This window comes from Poecilia reticulata, chromosome 15, assembly GCF_904066995.2.
Source record: "Poecilia reticulata chromosome 15, P_reticulata-male-v2, whole genome shotgun sequence".
Taxonomy (NCBI): domain Eukaryota; kingdom Metazoa; phylum Chordata; class Actinopteri; order Cyprinodontiformes; family Poeciliidae; genus Poecilia; species Poecilia reticulata.
In genome coordinates, this window is record NC_088844.1 from 2,290,648 (window position 1) to 2,313,963 (window position 23,316).

General features: G+C 38.0%; 1 protein-coding gene across 1 annotated transcript in view; it reads left to right on the plus strand.

Moving 5' to 3' along the window:
* nrg3a (neuregulin 3a) overlaps positions 1-23,316 on the plus strand; it is a 555,594-nt gene that overhangs the window by 409,026 nt on the left and 123,252 nt on the right. The window lies entirely within an intron of this gene.

A 23,316-nucleotide genomic window follows, 5' to 3' on the forward strand; every position in this document is an offset into this window, starting at 1 on the left:
CTAAACACATATGTTTGCTATGGTTGTATTTACCCAGAATGCCCTGTGCTATATGTCCGCTTCCTACTTTTAGAGAGGTGTCCGGACCTTAAATCTGTCCTGTAAAAGCATTTGTGTCAGAGAAGAAATGACAAGCTGTATGTAAGCGCTGTATAAATTCTGTCTAGCTAACATTTAGCTGCTAAATGTATTACTTTAAGTTATGCAGCAGCTGCTTGAGCTTCTTCCAATGAAATTTTCAAAGGATTCAATCCCACATGAGTTTTTGTTTTATACCATTAGATTACAATTTTTACAACACGGTTCTAAAGTTTCAAAATCTTTAAAGAGTTGTCGATCCCAAAGAGCAGCTAAAGTTTTCTTCAAGTGATCCCAATTAATCTTTAGCTGCTAAATGTTAGCCAGACTGAAACTGCAGTAGAACTTAATTGAGTCTTTAAACCAGGTAATAATGTGTGAAACTTTTCCTCTGTGAGATGGATTTATCCTTATATTTTTGTTTTCTTTAAAATTGGAACATCTGCTTTGCACTGGTTTTATAACTTTTTGGTATTTCAAGAATTACAGCTTCGATGAAAAGTAGTAGAGAGTACTTTAAATACAGACATGGAGATTACACGTCCTCGTATTTCCGTTCTGCAGTTAACAAAAGCCATTATTGGGAATAATAGATGTCAGATATGACAGTTAAGGATAAAGATAATAATTGTTTCTATGAAGATTTGGCCATCTGTTCCTCTGTCAGGAAGCAGTTCATGTCGTACTGTAATAACTGTGAAATAATATTTTTCTGCCACCGGTATGTTTTGATTAAACTCAAATTTCTCCACACTGCCTGTAGAAAACACGTGGTTGTATACTGGCCTGTCCTTTGTGTGGGGAGGAACTCTTCAGGGTTTTTCTTGCTTAAAATAATAGCCAAAAGTACTGGTAATATTTCTTTTTCTGATTTCAATTCCTAATTTAATGTTTCTTTTTTTGCCTAATAGCCATCATTAGCTAAAAAGTGATAAAAATCAACATTGTTGAACTAGGGCAAAATGCCCCTGTCCGACCCCAAGGACATTAGCAGGATTCTACAACGACTTCAGTTTTTAGAAACAAAGATTCAACGGCTGGAGGTGAACTTTGAGGTCAACGCTACCTGTGGATATGAAACAACTCTTCCTCAAATCAGCGGAGAGGTTGTACACCCCGCACCAAGCAGCTCACCCTGGATCGCTCAGGGCGCCAAACCGAAACAAAAGTCTCACACTGCAGATCCCATGAGACGACTAACGGGGAGAACCCCTCACCTGGACGAATCAGCGTGGCCGTCTCTGAGCAGAATCCCACCTTCAACCTCAACACCTGCGCCGCCAAAGAATAGCAAACAAGCAGCTGGAACCAAAACGGCACCATCAACCCCGCTCCTAAGGACAAAGCGACCAGCCCAAGCCTCAAAACATCCCGACTCCTTGGAAATCCCACTGAAAAACAGGTTTTCTGCACTCCAGCACGAGCCTCTGAGTGAAAACCCACCTTCAAACACCAGCAATGAGGCTAAACCAACGCACCCACCGCACAAAGCTCCGAAGGACAAAGTGACCACCAGGAAAACGAAAGGTATGCCAAGAGTGCTTATTGTTGGAGATGAGGCAGTAAATGGAGTCAGTCATGTTTGCAATCCCAAGAAAATGAGAGTGGTTTCTTTTCTTGGTGAGATTGTATCTGATTTGACTCACAAAGTGCTCTCTCTAACCACTGATGAGCCAAACATGGAGACTTTAGTTGTGCATGTTGGAGCCAACGATCTGGCAAAGCAATAATCTCAGATTCTGAAAAAGGACTTTAATATTCTTCTGGACACTATGGAAAAATTAAAAACGAAGTTATTTCTCAGTGGTCCAATTCAATCACCTCAATGGGGAGACGAAAAACATTCCAGGCTGGCCATGATAAACAAATGGCTGATTGAAACCTGCTCTACCAGCTCAGTGACCTTCATCGATAACCTCTGGATCTACTGGCAGCGCTTTCATCTCTTTGGAAGAGGCGGACGCAATCTTAACAAACACGGAATAAAGCTGCTCACTGCAAACATTTTTCATTTCATCAACAAGAACAACAATGTGACCATCACTTCAGAAGAACAGCCTCAAGGATGTCTGACTAGGATGGAACCCTCCGCTTATCAGAAGCAAAGTGTCCCAAAACAAACTGATAAAACATTGACTGAGGACAGAATGACTGGTTCCCCTCCTCCTTCCCCCATCCCACATCTTTCCCCCCTCCCTCTCTGCTCCTACACTCACTCACAAGATCAGAGTTTCTCAAGAAGTGAATCACTAAAGAGAGTCGGGCTGCACCTGAGCCGCCTGAAAATGCTGGTGGAGAATTCAGGTCAGAGAGAAGGACGGACGGACTCTTTCTCCTCCCAGCTGGATAGTATGTATCAACAGGTTCGCCTCGGCACAACTCTCACTTCATCTAAGCCACCTGCCTCTGACCTCCCTGAGGATCCAGAACTCTGCGTTTCTGAGGTCTGAGACCGGGGTTCAGATATTATCTTTACACCCGTCTTCCTCCAGAATGTGTCTGGCCCCACGACATTGCATAGCAGGACAATACCTGTCTGGATCACTACAAGAAAAGTTACAAAAAACAGAAATACAAAAAGCAGTGGTCTTAATTCAAACCTCAGACTGATCCACTGTCTAAAGGAATCTCAGACTGAAGAGCTTTCAGCCTCCAAGTCACTTAAACTGGCTCTTTGAAATACCAGATCTCTCTGTGCTAAAGCTCTATTAATTAATGATTTCATCACTGAGCATAATATTGATGTTTTATTTCTGACAGAAACATGGCTGAATGACAATAATGAAGCAATCGTACTAATTGAATCAACGTCTCCTACGTACAATTTTTTAAGTGAAAATAGAAAACATTAAAAAGGAGGAGTCGTGGCTTCAATATTTAAGAATACCATGAGCTGTAGTAAAATCTCTCTGGGTAACTTTATGTCTTTTGAATATCTTGGAATTGAGGTAAAAGGCCACAAACGAACTTTGACACTAACTATATACAAAACACCAACATATGTGGAAAATTTCTTTGCGGACTTCAATGAAATTTTATCTTTCATATGCATTGATTACAATTGTTTGATAATTGTCAGTGATTTTAACATTCATGTTGACAACCCCCAAGACCGAGGTTCAAAAAAGCTCTGAAATATATTAGAGAGTTTTGGTTTAACACAACATGTCAAACAAGCAACACACACTCAGGGACACACACTGGACCTGCTTATCAGGGTGTGAATATTTCCAATGTCTCTGTAACTAATATTGCCCTGTCAGATCACTTTGCTGTTTTCTTTGACAGTTCTTTATCCGTTAACCCACTTGGACAAACAGCTACTGTCACAAAACATACTTTCACAGAAAACACAGCAGAAACATTTAATCAAATCTACTCTTCTTCCTCGTCCTTAAGCTATAATAGATAAGTTGGTAGATGATTTTCAGTGCAAACTTTCAGATATCATTGATTACATTTCCCCCATTAAAGTGAAGGTTGTGACTGGTAGGAAGAAATCTCCATGGAGAAATGCACAAATAGTTCAATCTGCAAAACAACTCTGCTGTAGGGCCGAACGGAGATGGCATAAAACTCAACTGCATGTTTATTATGACATCTACAAGGAAAGACTACGTAACTATCACACAACACTAAAACATGCAAGAGAGGCTTTCTTTGCAGATGTCATAAACAAAAACATTAACAATGCTCGAGCTTTATTTGCTACTGTTGACAGGCTCACAAATCCTCCGATGACGTTGCCACCTGAACTTCAATCTATTGCTGCCTGCAATAAGTTTTCAAGTTTCTTTTTAGAGAAAATTCAAAAGATCAGAGGATTAATCTTCACATCCACTCCAAACCCAGTACCAATGCTGCGCCCAAACAAAACAAATGCAGGAAAAATGACCCAATTTCAACAACTAAATTATAAAACTCTAGAAGAAATTATAAGTCAGTTAAGCTCCAGTTCCTGCTGTCTGGATGTCCTGCCCACACATTTCTTTAAGAAAGTTCTGCCTGTTGTTGCTAATGATCTGATCCAAATAGTAACTCATCGCTCTCTTCAGGTGTTTTCCCCCAGGCTTTGAAAACAGCAGTTATCAAACCACTGATAAAAAAGAACAATCTGGACAAATCACTACTGCAGAATTACAGGCCGATCTCCAACCTCCCATTCATCAGCAAAATTATTGAAAAAGCAGTTTTTAAACAATTAAATAACTTCCTAACAATAATGAATAGCTTTGACTCCTTCCAGTCTGGTTTTCCTGCTCACCACAGCACGGAGACGGCCCTTGTAAAAGTGTTCAATGACATCCATATAAATACAGACTGTGGGAGAACCACAGTGCTGGTTCTGTTGGACCTCAGTGTAGCTTTTGACACTGTTGACCATGACATTTTACTGAATCGACTGGAGACTTGGGTCGGACTCTTCGGTCCAGTGCTCCACTGGTTTGAATCTTACATAAAGAACAGAGATTTCTTTGTTTCAATCGGAAACTTCTCATCAGAAAGGTCAAAGGTCACATGTGGGGTACCCCAAGGTTCAATCCTAGGACCCCTTCTTTTCAATATTTATATTCTCCCACTGGCTAAGATCATAACAGGACATAGGATTAGCTATCACAATTATGCGGATGATACACAGCTCCACATCACGATGTCACCAGGTGACTCTGAACCCATCCAATCACTGAATAGATGCTTAGAACAGATAAATGTGTGGATGTGCCAAAACTTTCTCCAGCTGAACAGAAACGAAACTGAAGTTATTATCTTTGGACCTAAAGAGGAGCGAACTAGAATCAATGCACAGCTTCAGTTATTACAACTAAAAACCAGCGATCAGCCCGAAACCTGAGAGTAGTGATGACCTCTGACCTGAACCTTCAGAGCCACATTAAGACAGTCACAAAGTCGGCCTTCTATCACCTGAAGAACATCTCTAGGATTAGAGGACTTATGTCTCAGCGCGATCTAGAGAAACTCATCCATGCGTTTATCTTTAGCCACATTGATTACTGCAACAACGTCTTCACAGGTCTGACTAATAAATCAATCAAACAGCTGCAGCTGATCCAGAAGCTGCTGCTCGTGTCCTGACTAAAACAAGGAAGATAGAGACATAACACCAGTTTTAAAGTCCCTACACTGGCTCCCTGTAGCTCAAAGAATAGACTTTAGAATACTGTTGTTAGTTTATAAATCGCTGAACGGTTTAGTACCACAATACCTTAAAGATCTGTTATTGTTGTACCAACCGTCTAGACCCCTCAGATCTTCTGGTTCTGGTTCTGCTCTGCATCCCCAGAACCAGAACCAAACGAAGAGAAGCAGCATTCAGTTTCTATGCACCACAGATTTGGAACAAACTTCCAGAAAACTGTAAAACAGCTGAAACACTGAGTGCCTTTAAATCTCAACTTAAAACCCACCTGTTTAGAGTTGCTTATGGCTAAATTAGGGCTAGAGTGCGGGTTTTGATGTCTTCCATGTTTTTATGTCTTTAATGTTTTTAATTTCTTTTTATTTCTTTTCTACGTTTTAATGATGTAAAGCCCCCCGGAAAACGTCCCAGTTAAACGACGTTTCAACTAAAAACCTAGAGGTTGGAGTCCTTGTCAAACGGTGTTTTTGACTAAAATCCCTGAGGGTTAGAATCCCAGTTAAACAACGTTTAACTGTAGTCCTAAAGGGGTGAGTGTTTTAATGTTTTTATCTTTTTTTTTGTTCTTTTTTTATCTCTTTCTCTTTCTCACTGTTTATTTAATGTCACATGCTGTTTTTATTTTAATTATGTAAAGCACTTTGAAATGCCTTGCTGCTGAAATGTGCTATACAAATAAAATTTGATTGATTGATTAATTAATCAGCTGTGTGAAAAGACAATGCTGAGTTAAAATTAACTTTAAGATGTATAACTTTGAATGCCTAATGGACATTTTCAGCTCATCATTATATTAAAACACACAATAAACCTAAACACATTGTACTCTCATATTGTTTGTAATGAAACAATTACTCTTTAATTTAGCATTTTAAATACAGATTTAAAAAGGGGTTTCTTTTTGTCATGGCACAAATGTAGAATATTTACAGCTGCCAAAACATTTTTCTACCAAAAATCTCCCATTTTTGGTAGAGAAATTTTCAGTCCTCTTCTCAAAGAAAATAGCATTCACTCCTCTGTTTTTTTTTCTTTTAAATGCTCTTCAGTTCTCTGTGGTTGTAATCAGCATTTCATTTTATTCCCCAGGTGCTTACTTTTTGTTCTGTGGAAAGTGGAAAAAATACTTCCACTTTAAAACTTTGGAAAGACGATATACGTCTGACAGGTTCGATTTTGATTTTCTAAGAAATGGCGCTGCATGGATTGTAGTCTCCTGAAAGACTTGTCTCTTGTCACAAGCAGAGATAACAAGTGGTTTGGGTGATTTAAGAACCACGGAACTTAGATATAATAGGGAGATATTCCTTGAATCTATTTGGAGAAAAGGCAAACCATCTGATACCTTATCAAAGTGACCTAGAGGGAATTACTTTGCATAGAGATAAGTGGCCCAAGTAATCAGGTGTTAATATTTATAAGGAAGAAATATCAAAGGAATGGAAAGATAGATGGATACATGAAAAAGAGATAAAAGTTCTTATTAGGACGTTATCTCTGCATAAAGGTATTTCTAGTTTCTATCAAGATGGATATCATACATGAATGATGTCTTTTAATAGAATGGCATGATAAAATACGCTTTGGTGAAGATGGCCTTAGATAAACCGGGGGAATATTCAGTGAAACAAAAAATTGTGCTTAGCGAAAGCTGCAATGGTGAATTACAAAATTAACATTTGGCTATGGCACAAAATGCTTTAAGGAAGAGGCCTGACTGTGACTTAGAAAAGAGTCATTTTACAATCAAAACAGAAAAAAAAACAGTTTTAAAAAGTTACTTTTCCAAAATAGACTAGCATTCCTGCGCTTTAACATCCCTTTCAAAAAATGGCAAAAGATGCTTGAGTCAGTAAAATCTTCATAGTGCATGTGTTGCTGCACAATGCTGGTAAACTGACTAAATAAAAAGCCACTACTTTTTTTTTCTCACAACAAAGAAAGATTAAACTGTTTTGAAAAAATGTGGCATGATGACAGATGTTTAAAAATAACACAAAAAATTGTATTACCTTTATTGCTCTGTGTTCATTTTAACACACAATGTTAACGTGATCACAACATTCTAATGTGTCAAAATGACACATTTTAACACGTTTGCTGATTTCAATGACACAATAGTTGTGTTAAAACTACATATTAGTTGTGTCAATAAGGACACAACATGTGCTGCTTTTAACACAACTGTTTTAAGATATATATGTTGTTGTTGCGCAACTCCCTCCCTCCCTTTTTTTTCTACTTCCCCTTCTGAGAGGGGGAGATGTGCTACCAGCTCTCCGTCTAACGGGTGAAATCTGCTGGGATTTACCCAGAACTGAAGTAAACTCTGCTTAAGCTGGCGTCGAGAAAGACTCGCCTGGTTTCTGATGACCTCCATCCAGATGTCCCACCCGTCTTTCCCACGTGAATTAGCCAGACTGAGCAGCCTGCGGTCAACTAGCTTCACAAGGCACACCTGTTAACAGTCGCTCCTTCTCTTTTTATTACAACGTGCACTTGTTACTGAACCAGGTTGGTTTTAGTGACTCGGGCGAGTCCCAAGGATGTTGTTTACATATAGTTTTTGGCTAAAAGCAATCTATAAAACATTTTCCAATTTTTCCTCCCTAGAATCAAACTTCATAGCTATTTTACAACAATCAAATAACTTTAAGGTCACTCATTAATTGAATGTCCACAACATCTTTTAGATTTTCTTAATGCTATTTATTTTATTAGTAAGGCAATTTTGCAAGGGTCAGTACATCTTAATTCAGTAGCAGAAATAATCAAATAAGTAAAATCAATCATCTAGACCAGTGTTTTTCAACCTTTTTTGAATCAAGGTACATTGTTTTAATTGAAAAAATCAAGAGGCACACCACCAACCAAAAATGTAAAGAAAGATGCTCTGTAGCCGCCTATATTACATATATACTGCTCAAAAAAATAAAGGGAACACTTCAGTGTTCACTTAAATGTTAAAGTGTTCCCTTTATTTTTTTGAGCAGTGTATAATCATTCTTATCAAAGTGTCTTGAATAGGAATCAAATAACATAAACATTTATTTTTATCATATTTTACATTTCTTATTTCAAATTGCACTTATGTCCACTTCAAAAATACACCTGAACAGCCACAACAGTCGTGTGTGATGCATGAATAGTAACATTCATGTATCACTAATTCTCTTGTTTTAATGTAAAATGCGCTGTACCTACTGCCATCTAGTGATAATAAAATTACATGATTACACCGCTAGTCACTACTACAGCAAAGATACTCAAAGATGGCATTATTTGCAGATAATTAATTTGTTTTCAAAAAATCTTTTATGACCATTTACCGTATTTTCCGGACTAAATGCGCACCATACTATAAACCCTAACCTTCAAATTTTTTGAACCCCCCGGGAAACTTACATATATGAGCCGCACCGGGCTACAGGCTGCTGCTCTCAGTTTCCCATAAGGACCCAGCAGAAGGCTGCGTCTTTATAACTGCTGGACATATTAAGGACGCAGGTCTCCGTCTCCAAATCCGGTTTTGTTCACGCCGAGTTAACGTGCAGCGGCTTTATTTCCCTCCTGTACTGCCTGATCGATACTCCTCAACTTAGAAGCTGCATCATATGAGTTTGAAAACATTTTTCCGTCGTGCCTGCTGCTAGCATGTGCTTGTTCTAAATGAAAATTAGCACTTTCTTCTTTGATTTAAGATTTTGACTTCCAATGATTCACTTCGGGCTAAAGAGCCCCCTGGTGGTTGAAGAAAAATCCACAGAATAGCCGCATGTTCAAAGTGTAGGAAAAAAGTAGCAGCTTATAGTCCGGAAAATACGGTAGGTGAAATTGGATAATTTCCAACACACACCTGACGATCAATCACGGTACACTAGTGTGCCGTGGCACAGTGGTTGAAAAACACTGATCTAGGCTATCTTTCCCTAATGCTGACACTGAGAACTAAAAAATGGAACCTTTGAGAAAGACGGATGGAGTTCGGCATTTTGAACCCCAGAACTGGCCTGATGATGAAGAAGGTGTTGCAGCAGGAGGAGGAGGTTGATTGACGGAGACAGGGATCTCTGCAGGTCTGATGAGCTTTCGTCTCTGCTTTGATGGTGAGGTCACACAGGACTTGGGTGCTGGCAGGAAGAGTACTGACTTAGAGCAGCAGGTCTCAGGTCTTAGGGTGACTTCCTCTTGTGCGTAGTGGTCCTCAGCTTCTTGTCTTGCGGTTCTGAAGCTCCCTTCTCCTCGTCTCATGATCTTTCTGGTTTGTTGAGATGTAGACGAGCTGGTCCCATGGAAGGACTGCACCAGTTACTCCTCTTAGCCTTCATTCTTTGTCTTTGCCTTGGTCTTTGTCTTTGGGGTCTGAACCCAGCTGATGAGAGAAGTGCAATTTGAAGCCACATATTGCGGGACTGACAGGTTGGTCCCCCTGTGCAGAACAATCTTCGGCTCTGTGGCCTCGGCTCTTCTTCAACGTGCCTGCCCAACCTTTTCTTTAGAAAGTTTAAGTTGTTCAATTTGTTACAAAATAAGGCGTTGGTCCTTTGTGCTCTCCTGTTGGTTCCTCTTTTCCCCTATCCTTTCACCTACCATCGACCTCCAACACAACATCAGTGAACTTTAATTACAGTTACACATTTTACATAATCTCAAGTTCAATGTCAAAATCACATTTATAACCTTTTAAGTTTCTTTTTGATTCAGCATTCATTTATAATATTCTGATAACCAGAATTTATTAGTTACTCTTATTATAATCTCAATGTGAGTTATTGCAGATGTTTTCTGAAAAGAAACCAGAAATAATCCATTATTGTCATTATTTGATACCAAAATTACAGTTACTTGTTTTAGTTGCAGGTATTTCCACAAGTGGAAGTGTAAGTATTCTTTAATTAAACCAATATTAATTTAAGTGTTTTACTTTAGGTCTTATTCAGTTACTCAAAATGTTTACATTTTATTCTTTAACCCTTTAATGCTTTGAAATAAGGAGTACTCTGAACTATTTTTATATATATTCAGGCTGGAAACTTACTTCCTCTTTTCTCAGACAACCTGCTCTTCCTGTTTCATGACTCTCTTTCTACCTGACTATGATTTTTTATGATTAAATAGAAAAAAGTAGAATTAAAAAAAAGTTTGCAGGATACAATAACACACACACAACCAGATAAATGTTATTACCGTCTGACTCTACTGTTGGGTCTTGATGTCACCTGTGTAATTAATTTTAAAGGTAACTTTATTTATTGTTACTATTAAACTAAAATCTCCAGCATGGGGATCTCGGCTTTTCTTGACACCCCCTCCTCGAGATCAGACCTTTCACATGCTGGGAGCCCAACACCCTCCTGCAGGTCTGCGTCCTCATCCCCTGGAAAGAGAAGATGGTCATCTGGGATGTGAAGATGCAGATCCTCAGTCGTCACAAAGGACTCAGCAGTCTTCAAAACTACACTTCTTATATATATATATATATATATATATATATATATATATATATATATATATATATATATATATATATATATAAGATATATATATATATATATATATATATATATATATATATATATATATATATATATATATATATATATATATATATATATATAAGAGAGAGAGAGCGAGATCCTGTATAGACACAAAAATCTACCATCCATTTGCTTTTTACCCAGTTGTGAATTTTAAATTTGTCTTTAATATTATCTGATTTGTCAGAGAGCAGTTGTTGTGAAACTCATTTAAATCAAAGACAAAATGATTTAAAGTTGACCTCTGAAACTTTCTTTAGCACTTATATTAGAAATTTGCACCGTTAGTAGTGATATTAATGGTATCTAACTTGCTAGTAATAGCTCTAAACATCAAACTTTGTAGGTCTGGAGACTGTAGACTTTCATCTCACTAAAGTTTCTTAAAGATTGTCAACATTTCCAAATGCAGTATGGTTGATAACAGACCAACACTGCAAAGTATTAAAGAACACCTTTGCATGTCTCCATAAAACCACTTACCTTTTAAAGTTCTGCTTGCAGCTCTTGTCTTTACTGTCTTGTCACCCTACTGACACTTAAAACAAAAAACTTCAAATTTCTACTTAGTATTTTTGACTAAAAAATTGTTGATGTCAGCATAACCCGATATGGACAATCCCAGTGGGGAAAAATGTAACATTCTTAAATTTCCCTGACTGGTCAGGGACAGTGGAGCCAAAAATCTGCCCGTTTCTAGTTGCTTAGCTAAATAAAACTGACTGGTTCAAAAGCACCAGGTAACAGAAGCCAGGTAAACTTCAGCAGCAGAAGATCCAACTTCACCATCTTTTAAATTACCTGCAAAGGAAATGCATTCTTATTATTATTATTATTATTATTATTATTATTATTATTATTATTATTATTATTATTATTATTATTTATTACTTCATTTAAGAGTCTAATAGTACTTCAGAGTTCATTTGGTTGAAATAAGACATAAATTGGACTGGGTGAGAACAACACCTTAGCTCATCAAAGTTAACACCAATTGTTCCTTTAGATGTAGAGCTAAATAAGACATTTTCTTTTGCTTCTTAAATGTCAATATCTGAATAAAGCACTCATTTAAAAAAGCACTAACACCTTGCATGGAAATGTGGAGGGAATCTGTCAGCCAATAATTTACTTAACAAGAACATGTAGGTTAGCAATGACTGCACTGTAAGATCTCAGGTTCTGTAAACATCTTTGTTTATTATTTGACTTGAGCTTTTGGCGTTCTTGTAGTCTTTATGGCTTAAACTTGAAAAGATAAAAAGTCTTAAGGCATCCCTTTGTTCTTTGTACTTTTCTGTCAAACGGGTCTTGATCAAGACTTCTCCAGGTTTTTCAACGTTCTTTGAAAGTTTCTTGTCTCTTCATTCATTTTCACTCGTGTCCTCTGGCCTGAAACATTGTCAGAGGAACGTATCTTTAGGATGGATTTCACTCTGACCCATGAATTATTCAGGCCATAAAAAAGCGCAAAACTTTGCAAAGAATCAAACTGGATCTTTAGTCCCTTTGTTACCAGCAGCTTATCACAAAGATGTATTTTTTAATCATTTTTTTTGTTGACTCTTTTTTAAAAATACCAAAGAAAAAATACTTTAGAGCAGTGGTTCTTAACCTGGGTTCGGTCGAACCCCAGAGGTTCGATGAGTCGGTCTCAGGGGTTCGGCGGAGCCTCTGCCGCGAAGGTAAAGACACACTTGTGTAAAGTCGTGATGACGCCCCGCTTTGCCATCACTTGCTGCAGAGGATCACATTACATTGCTTAGCCAATCAGAGCTGCGGAGCAGCCCTGATTGAAGAAGTTACACTTTCAGCATGGATTTGAACTTGTGTCTTTAATTACTTCAGCCAATCTCACGTAGCTTTCGGTATACTTCTAAATCTGCTCCATAGTCGCATCTTTTCGGGCCTGCTACTGCCTCTAGTGGCGTGGGGGTGGTAACACAACTAATATAAATACATTACTAAATCAGAAAATGGCTAAGTCTTTATTATTTATTATTAATTTTCCATTCTCTTAATTATGTAGAGCTAATTATATAATCTAAACAAGACCTTAAAGTGGTTCCAGTTTCTCTCAATGGCCAACCTGTTGAAACTGTAGCAAATTTTAAATACCTTGGGTCGTTCCTGGGCAGTCAGCTCAACTTTGCTGAAAACACTGACTATATGTTGAAGAACTGTTCTCAGAGACTCTACCTTACTCTACCTTTTAAGAAGACTTAGTGATCTTGGGGTGGGTCACCCCTAGGTCTTGAATTTGGGGGGGATCAGATTTTATTTATCACTACAGAAGGGTTCATATGAATGCGCATATGAAACTGGTGGGTTCGGTACCTCAAAAAAGGTTAAGAACCACTGCTTTAGAGAAAATACAATTTCAGCAACAACAAGGGGATTTCTAAAGAGATGCTGACTGAAAAGCTTGCATAAAGAAGAGGAATGATTCATCTCAGGTTTCAGGTCGTTGCTGATTTTCAAGTCTATAGATTTTGACTCTTAAGGCGTTTTCACACTGCAAGGAACGGTACGGTTTCGACTGTGTTTGCATTAGAACTTGCGACCGGTTCCACCCGGCCCCTTGGAACCACAAGAGCTGTGGTTCCAATCGGGCCGGCCAAGCGGTTCTGCTTAGAATCAGCAGCTGATTGGCCGCTGGTTGTTATGGAGTCAGACGTTGATTTTCCGTTGGCAGCTAGCTGTCACTAAACTGTATTTTATTTTGTAAAGAGTGCTCTTTTCAATATTTTTATTATTAGTTTTAATTAGCAATGGATTCATCTCAATATAGTGCAATCACCTGGTCCAATGATGAGGTAAATTTTTTCTTCCGCTTACTCGCTGATCAACGAGTACAAAATGATTTAGATCGGTCAACGAGGAATGAAAAAGTTTTCCGCCGCATCTCTGAGGAAAAGGCTTCGGCCGCTACATCGAAACCATTGTTTAGTTTCAAAAATAATGACGTCCGGTACCGCTTCGATGGCGCCCTCAGTGTATATGCAAACACAACAGGGCTGGAACCGTTCCGTTCCGTACCGTTCCTTGCAGTGTGAAAACGGCTTTAGGTACAGTTTATCCTTTATGGATAGTTCTTAACCCGTTGAACAAAGACCCATTGTTTTTGCTTCAAACTGGAAACTATGAAATGAAACAAAGTAGAATTGTGACCCAATATTTTTGGTTAGAGAAGAAACTAAAGACAATCTTCCCAATCTTCGACAAAGAGGTTTTTAAACCTTATGATCTGATCACATTTTATTAATCCTTTTTCATGAGATGAAATTGATGGCGATTCTTTTCTGAATGGCCCCCTGGGCTAGCCCCTCTGTCTGTCGCCCACCCAGTTCAAATCAGATTCTGGATGGCTATCCATAGCTGCATTTCCATTACCTGTAGAATTGCACAAATTGAATTACGAAAATAAATCTGCTTAATGGAAACACAGCAGTTTCAAAAAAACTTAGTGTTTTTTGATAAAATGTTTTTCTGCAAAGAAGTGTTTTTTCAACAGTATCGAAAAAGATATTGCCAATGAATTTTGCAAAACTGCAATGGAAATTTTTTTTCACATCACACGAGTCACATGATCATCAACCAGATGTTACTACTGGTGAGAACCATGAAAAAGATGACAGGAAGTGGTCGGAGGATGAGTGTGCAGCAGAGGTCTCAGAGCTTCACACTTCATAAGATGTTCTGTTTCATTCCAACATGTTGGATTTATATAGACTGAGATTTATCTACATTTGTAACAGAACTCCAGCTTGTATAACTGACCCCACTAAATGAGCCTTAGGTGTCTATAATTTAACCAGTGATTAGGGTTGGAAACTGTATCCTGGGTCAGACCAAACTCTTGTGTTAAATCAGCTTAGCATAAGATCAGGTCACATTTGACAAAAAAAAGAGATTTACAAAACAAACTGGGTTCCCTTTAGCAGTGCGGTTTTTAGGAAGATTAAAGAATTATAGATCCAGACCACTTCAAAAGATTACAAAAAAGCGTGGCTTCTCAACAGAATAGTGTACTGAAATAATTGGTGGTTTAAAACTTTTACACAGGAACAACACAGCATCACACTCTGCCTGATTTCCACAACCTACCAGGCGAAAACATGGCAACCCAGATTCATTTCAATCACAACGTCTGGCAAATGAGAGAAGAAACGTCCCCTGACACCGCGCAAAGCTAGATTTCCATTTCTTCTTTCTTTTTTTAAATGTTCCATCAAAAGAGGAAGGAATAAATGGAAGCGCATACGGGTTAGTGATACGTAATGTCATTAAAGTTGAAAAGTAATCATCTCAGGCTGCCTCTGAAGTGTGGACTGCCAATTGTATTTGGCTTTCTGCAGGTCTGATTAAACAAACCAAGCAGAAAGTTGCTATTAAAGCCCAGCAGACATATTGAATTGCATTGGATACATCAAACGATGTGATTGCTCTGGCTGCTTTTAAATCTTCTCAAAGAATATTTGCTTTGTCTGCTTTTGTCTTTCATACATTGCTCATAGAAAATGTTTTTTATTGTTACATGTCAAACTTAGAAAATAGTATAAATATTTCTAGGACTGAACCAAAAACAAAAATAGAAATCTTGGTAAGTGAAGAAATCTTTCAAGTTTTTGATCCATCCTGTCAGGTTTGAAATGATTATCCTTAATTAGAAAAACACCCCTAGTGCCAGAGCAAGAATAAGGAATGTCACATGATATCACCATATTGAAACACCACAATAGTTTTTGGACAATGTGAAGAATTTCCTGTTGCTTTGCCTCTGACTTTGTATAATGATGTAAACGGTGAACACTCCGAAGCTTGACAATCTGTTGAGTCTGACTTTAAAGTAACAAAGTCGTTCTTGGCTTGTTTTGTGTTAGCATAATGAACAAATAAAGACAACTTCATGAGCTAGCCAGAACATTCTGACTTAAAAATGTTGAAAAAGCCTAAACATAATGGAAAGAAAACCCTCACAGAGTGACGTTTATGATACTTTTAATTTGTAAACAATGTCAGAATATTGTGAATCATTAGCCGCTGGTGATGTTAACATTAGCATCTGCTTTGCAGCTTCCTGGTTGGCATTTGTTCACCTCTATTTCAAAATCTAAAATAAATAGATTTACCAGGAAGGAACACGACTGTTCTACATTGACCACAGATTCTTCAAAAAGTAGTTTGAGATTTACCGAACTTTTTATTTGTAAAACGGGATAGAGTTTTGTGGCTAGCTGAACATAGTGTTGGAGCCTTCACAGCTACTTTTCTTTTTTTGTTTGCGACTCTCTCTCAATATAACAAGATACAAAACTTGTAAAAATGTCCCCTCACTGTTTCTTCTACATGACATCAAACATCCGATGTTACTACTTTTCTCATTTAAACGAGAATATATTTAGGTTTTAATGAGCTATAAATCTCTGTATAGTAAGATATTAAACTCATGAGCCTTATATCTCCTTTCAATTTATTATTGGCTTGTATTGATAATAGTACCGTATTTTCCGCACTATAAGGCACACCGGATTATAAGGCGCACCTTCAATGAATGGCCGATTTTAAAACTTTTTTCATATATAAGGCGCATAGAATAGACGCTACAGTTAAGGATGCCAGCAGAACGCGATTTGTTCCGTACTCTACAAATGTGGACGAGTAATAATAAAGAAGTGGTCCCCGAGTACTTTATATAGTAGGCTGCCCCAGTCATTGTTTCACTCATGGTGTTTGTGTTGCGATATTTTGCCAACTGCTTTCTGGGTAACACAGACCAACCGATTCGCTGCCGCTGCAGTCTCTGTCTCTCTTCCCCCGAACCCCCAGCTTTAAATGTATAGGGGCTGGTCCCTTGGTAGCCCTAGTCGAAGCACCCCAGATGAATGTCTAAATCAGTGTTTCTCAACCTTTTTTGGCCCCTGCCATCCTCTGAACGCCCCCTGGGGGCGGTACCGCCCACGTTGAGAACCACTAGTCTAAAGTCACTTTGTTGACATAAAGAATGTTAAAAAAACAGTCCAACTCCGGTCGGCGAGGAGAGCCTTCCGTGACTGGGCCGGGACGTGGCCGGACGATGGTCACCCTTCTCCGTTCGCGCACAGCATGTTCGTGGAGAACATGGTGCTAAATGACCTGCAGAGACCTGATTATCAGGTCGGTAGGTAGATAGGTCAGACAAACTTTATTAACAAACCAGCATTCTGACATGCATCCCAGCATGCACCGCGCGCTTCTTCTTCTATGGGCGAAAATTAAGTCGGCGGCTGTATACTATAGTTGCTAGACCTGATGTGGCTCAATATTGGTCCATATATAAGGCGCACCGGATTATAAGGTGCACTGTCAGCTTTTGAGGAAATTGAAGGTTTTTAGGTGCGCCTTATAGTGCAGAAAATACGATGCATATTATTATTATTTAGCTGTTCAATTATTGCATCGTTGAAAAGCTAAAGCCTCTTTTTCTTCCAGATGTGGAGGTACAGAACTAGCAGTGTTGAACTAGGCTAGGCAATGTTGTGTTAGGAAATAACTTGTGAAGTCAAAATTAAAAAAAAGGGACTAAATGAAAAAAAAAGTAAAATATTTAAGCCAAAAATCATTTTGAATTTAATTGGAATCTTGTTCACACAAATCTCCACTGAGTAAATTGACTTACTCGTAGTACAACTCCACTCACAACAGGAAAACGCTTCTATTCAACCGTTTCCTTTCCTTTTCCTTTTTTTTTTTTTTTTTTTTTTGGTTTCTTGTTCTGAAGCGAAGCCTCTTCTGAGAAAATGGCCCAAAGTGTGAAGAACATTGAACTAACCTGTCAGAATCTGACCGTTGCACTGTGGCATATATTCCTTTAATAGACTGTTGAGAGCCGAACTGCTGTGGAGTTGGACTGTATTAAAGTGGCCCAACCGGCAGTTACAGGAAGCCCCACTGCTACTTTTGATATATGACACCGCTGCTTGGCTCATTGTTTTGTTTGGATCACATTTTTACTGTCTGCGAGGGGAATCGTGTTGAGAAGAATGTCTTCTATATTGTACCACCACGGGCAAAGTGCTGCAAAAACCAGGTTACAGAGGTGGTCATTTCAGAAATCTGTCTTCAGTTGACATTTTCCTGTCTTTCTGGATTTTCCAAATGTATATTAGAAAAACTCCATGCAGTATGTGTGTGTAGAGCATGCCTGTGGTCTGTTATGACATTCAAGATAAAAAGTACATAAAAAGTGACAATTGTCAACACCTGACTTAATGTTTTCTCCATCTAGAGGCCTTTTAATTGATGGTGACGGTCATTCCTCGAATAAATCCAACAAGACAAATTTCCTAATAGCTAATTTTAGAAAATAGAAATAATGAATGCATGCTGTCAAGTTTTCTACTGATGCATACATCATGTGTAATCATTGCATTAAGAAATGTTGCCAAATAATCTGGTAAAAAGCCATAAAATATATCCACCTTTTAGCCTGACAATGTGCTGAAAAGTTACATCAGAAGCATTCTTACATTTTTTTGTGTTGATGCATGCGCATTTTGAAGTATTACATTAAAAAAAGTTGATGGAAATGAACATTTGAATTTCAATTGATATTATGATCAGATACATTCACTGACAAATGGGTGTATGCGTGTGTTTGTGTATGCGTGTGTATGCATGTGTACATGCATGTGTGTGCGCACACTATGCCTATATTTAGCCTCGGCTCGGTAGGTTTGAGGAAGATTCACATTTAACCTTTTGCTCAAACACATTCCTCCCTGGGCGTTCTAATTCTGTTCGTCTTTAATTAATGACTGTGCTGCTAATTAGAGACTGTGCATCTCTTTCATACCCTTCAACAGTCTCTCACCTATTATCAGCTTTTCATCTCTTAACTTTGAGAACAGTTTTTCCCCCTTCTGTGTCTTTCCATTAGGCACCGAAGGGGGAAAATGGGTGATATATGTGAAAAGAAATTCCAGAAAGAAAAGAGTTTGTTGGACAAAATAACAGTCATGATAATACTAGAATTAGGACTTTACTGGTGTTTAAGGTCATACAATAAGCAGAATATGCTTGCCCACTAGTTAGAATTATGATGGTGCAATTATTAGTACCAGAGGTTCCTGGGATTGAGTCCAGACTGAGGATAGTTTGTTTGGATTTACTTAATCTCCTCATGGATGCTTAGTATTTTTGTTCAGTTCAAAGTTAAATACACTAGTGATCATTAAAAAGTGCAGAGCTAGCAAATGTAATCCTTCACACCAACACTTCTTTATTTTTTCTAATCTTTGTCAATAAACTTATTAATGTAAAAAGTTGCAGTAGACTTGGTGTAATTAAAAGGTTTAGAAACCACGAAGACCCACAATTGTAACAGCCTACTTTAATTGTTTGAACACCAAATTATACAGACACTGTCCATATAATTTAATACCGACAGTGGAAACTTGGCCTGGTCAAATTCTTGAAAATTTTATCAGATGTTTTATCTATTGATATTGATGTCAATTTAGTAATAAAGCACTTTAAAAACAGCTTTTAACTGCACAGTATGTATAAAATATGTATAAAATTGGTAACATGTTTATTGTAATGTATATTGTTATTGATTCATTGTCCAGGTCTTGTGGAAACCATCTAAGCTCATATGAAGAAGCTAACATCTATAGTCTGGTTTGTCTTCCGCTCTGGGTGTAAAACCAATGAGTGCTGAGGCAAATGGACGACGCTCCTGGACTGGCTGCTGTCTAAACATTGGCCAGTAGCAAGTGAAGTAGAACTTTCAATAGTCAGGAGTTCACTGTCTAGAAATCTACTGAACTTCAAGCAAAGGCCAAATTTAATTTAGTCGTGTCTATGAGGCAATAGAGCTTTGTGTTTATGTGGTGTTCCTGCTCCAGCACATACTGAGCCTCTAACAGCTGAAATCAACTACCTTGGTTTGGGGGAGGCTATGCAGACATTCTGACAAATTATAAGATTTTTTTCAGGCCTTTTTAGCAGCATGGTTGATATCATCTGTCAGCCAGGTGATGTGGTCTGATGGATGTGACAAAGAAAAGCTTTTTTTGCAGTAAGGAAAGCAGTCAGTTCATCCCCCTGGGTCACCATTGTGGGTGTTTAGCATTCTTCTTGAAATCTGACTCGTTCTATTGTGAATTTAATGTCGGCTGGTGCCTTTAGGAAACTGTCAGCTACCACTCTGTATTACCCGACTGCTACGAAGTGACATCCTGGTTTCAACGGAAAACATGTAAAACAGGAACCTGCTCTTAACATCTACAATGTAGAGTCTCCATCCACTAGGAACGATGAGATGAAAATGAATGACAGCAGTTGTTTAGTGAAGAACAACAAAATGACAACCATATCCACCTTTTAAGTGCTCAAACCATCACCATGTGCAGGGCAGGTGTGTGTCTCCACCAAATCCACCCGACCAATATCCATTTCCTCTTTGCAAACACTATGCCGAGATTTTACCAGATTATACCAGATTTATTCTGGTATTACTTTTTATAGTTTATCTTAAATATTTTAATGATCAAAAAATAAATAAATACAAGATGAGTCATTCAGATGAACCTGGCCCAGTGTGAAAAAGCAATTGCTCAGTAAACCCAATAACTGGGGATAGCACCATTGATGATAACTAGGGGTGTTGAATGTGAAGGAGTTCTGTCCCATTAATCATTGGAGCGCTTTTGAGCATTCATAGACTCTAACACATTAAATTGGCTTAAGTGCAGGCTTGGATTAGGCCCCTTGAAAGTCTTCTTTTCCGAAGCAGCTGGGAAGTGGAATTGCTGGTGTGTTTGGGTTCTCAATGTTCTGCTGTGTATCCCAGGTACCCAGATATCCCAGACAGATGTTTCCTTCAGGATCTTTCGATCAGTGATGTCAGCAACAAGTTACTCTAACGCCTTATTCTAATCGAGCCACTTTTTCTGTAATGAGTAATCTCATATTAAAGTTACTTATCTCAATCACTGCATTACAACTTTTGTCACTTTAATATAATTTAATTTCCTCTGTGCGTCTTGGGGAGTGACCGCCGTTTCTGTGTGACAGTTATCAGCAGCTGATCGCACACCGCCACAGAAACAAACGCAATGGAGGGAGGAGGGAGACGCTCATTTTGTTCCTGGAAAAACAGGAACTATTTTGAGTTTCTGTCCGAGTTGCCAAGTCCGATTTTCATAAGTGACTTTGGGCTTGTTTTTTCTAAAGTTGCTTGCAAATTTAATGAGTCGCAGGTTGCGGATTTTTGAGCTTGTTTTGAACTTCAAGTTGCATATTTGGGATTGGAAATAAGCAGAGACTCATAATCAGCCCCAGACTTTGACCGACATCCAGGTAGTTTCAGTCAGACTCTCCCTGTCCATCATTTCCCAGATTTGTCCCTCTGTGTCTTTGTTAATGTCAAGTTCATATATTTGCTGTTCCAGAAAACTGCAAACAGCGAGACTCTAAAATCCTTTTCAGAGTTTTCCAGACAGCAGTGGAACACACAAGAACAAAAATATGAATAAATGTTTTTTTTTTTTTTTTTTGGACTGTTTCAACCATATTATAACCTTATTATAAGATTATGTTCAACTTTATAAGTGGAGATACATTGTTGATCTTATGATTATAAAATAACTTGTAATTGCGTAAGTATTAGCAAAGGTTAATGTAATTTTTATCTTGAGGTGGTTGGAGGGTTGTTAGCAGTTTCGGAAGGTAACTAATAAAGTAATTTGTAATCTAACTTAGTTACTTTACACATCACGTAATCAATAAAGTAACTGAATTACTTTTTCAAGAAGTAATCAGTAATCTGATTAAAGTTATTTTTTCAAAGTAACTATGCCAACACTGCTTCTGAGAAAGAGCAAATTTCAGATCATCAGAAACTCACAAAGCAAATCGTCAACATCAACATCAACTGTTTAAAGTGTTCTAAGTATGATTGTAATTTCTGGTTTTGAAGATAGTATAAAAATTATCTGTCTCTGTTTTATGGCATTAATAAGGAAGCATCAGCAGTATGTTGTTATAATTACAAACTTTCTGGTTTTAACAGATTAACCAAAACAAATGTTCTTGTTTAAACGAGAAAGGCCATAACAGAACGGCAATACTTTGTTGGATGTTTTAATCTAGAAGGAGTGAGAAGTTGTAATCTGTCAGAGGAATGTATTTTAATATCTCATTTTGAATCTCATAACAAAAATACTACTTCACTTTATAACAAGATTCTGCTCCTTTATTTCGTGTCTCTGACAGTGAAGCAGAAAAAACTTTAATTAAAATGTTGGAAATCCTAATTTACCAAAAAAAACGGGAAGATTTTGGTCCGATTTCATGTCAGTCAGTGAGGAAAAAGTATGTTTTTATACATTGCATGTAAATATCTAACTTAAACTCTATATTGCTAACCTGTAATTACAAGCTAGTGCTGGGACTTAAGGGGTTTAACAATACAATTACTTTTTTGGGGGGTTTCACATGTAGAGTTATTGAGTTTTTATAAAATAATCTGTGAATTTAAATCTTCAATTTTGGCTTGCACAGACATTTTTTTTTGTTTTCTTTCAGTCCTCATCATGTTGCTCACCTGCTCTCCACCCTGCTGACCTAAAATGAAATGTATTTATAGTGAGAACTTGTTTCTTATGACTGTAGTGGATTCTAAATGCCTTACTTTTACACTTTAATGGTGTCGCCCCTTCTCTTGCAGGGATTTCGTGATCGATTAGCATTCTATCTTTGCATTTTGCGTTAACGTTCTATGAGATAAGGATCTTTCTATGGCTATTGTTTAGACTCAGATTTAAAGTCAGAGCTTTTATCAGCTTGTGTCTCTCCAAATATCCTTTCATCTGTGTTCATGTTTCTTTGCCAGCTGGAGCTGATGTGATTAAAAGTCACTCGTCATGGATGGATCACAAAAAGGTTGTCCTTACCATTCTGAAAAAATGATCAAATTCAAAGTGTTTTGTTGTTTTCTTAAATGAATCTCTGAGTGTTTGAGAGTCTTGTCAGGGCAGACGTACATCTTCTCTTGTCTTTATCTGGTAAAATAAAGCCACAATGTATTTTGTTGAAATGCAGTGCAGTTGAATCTAGATGTGTTTGTGAAGCCAAAAGAAATGAAGAGGTGAAATAAATAAACAGTTTGAACAGAGGTAAAACAGAGCAGACTGCATATTAAGTCCATTTCCATACGTGAGACCTGCAGATTCCACAGCAAGGAGACGGGAAGGCGAAGGTTCAAACAGCCAGAGGCAACGACCGATATGCAAACAAGCCAAGGCTTCACGCCGCACTTCGTTTAAACCTGCGTCGTGTTCCTGCTCCTCACTCAGGCTTCTATATGTTGATCAGGAGATATTTATTGAGCTGACATTTATTAAAGAAGACGCTTTTTCAGAGACATTTTCTGAAGGGCAGACTGAGTACATTTCAGAACTCATTAGCTACTTAGTGGTTATTCTTTGCTTCTTAATTTGCCACTCAAATTCAGAGGACTGCTCAAAACCCTCAGAATGTGCCCTTATTTATTGACGC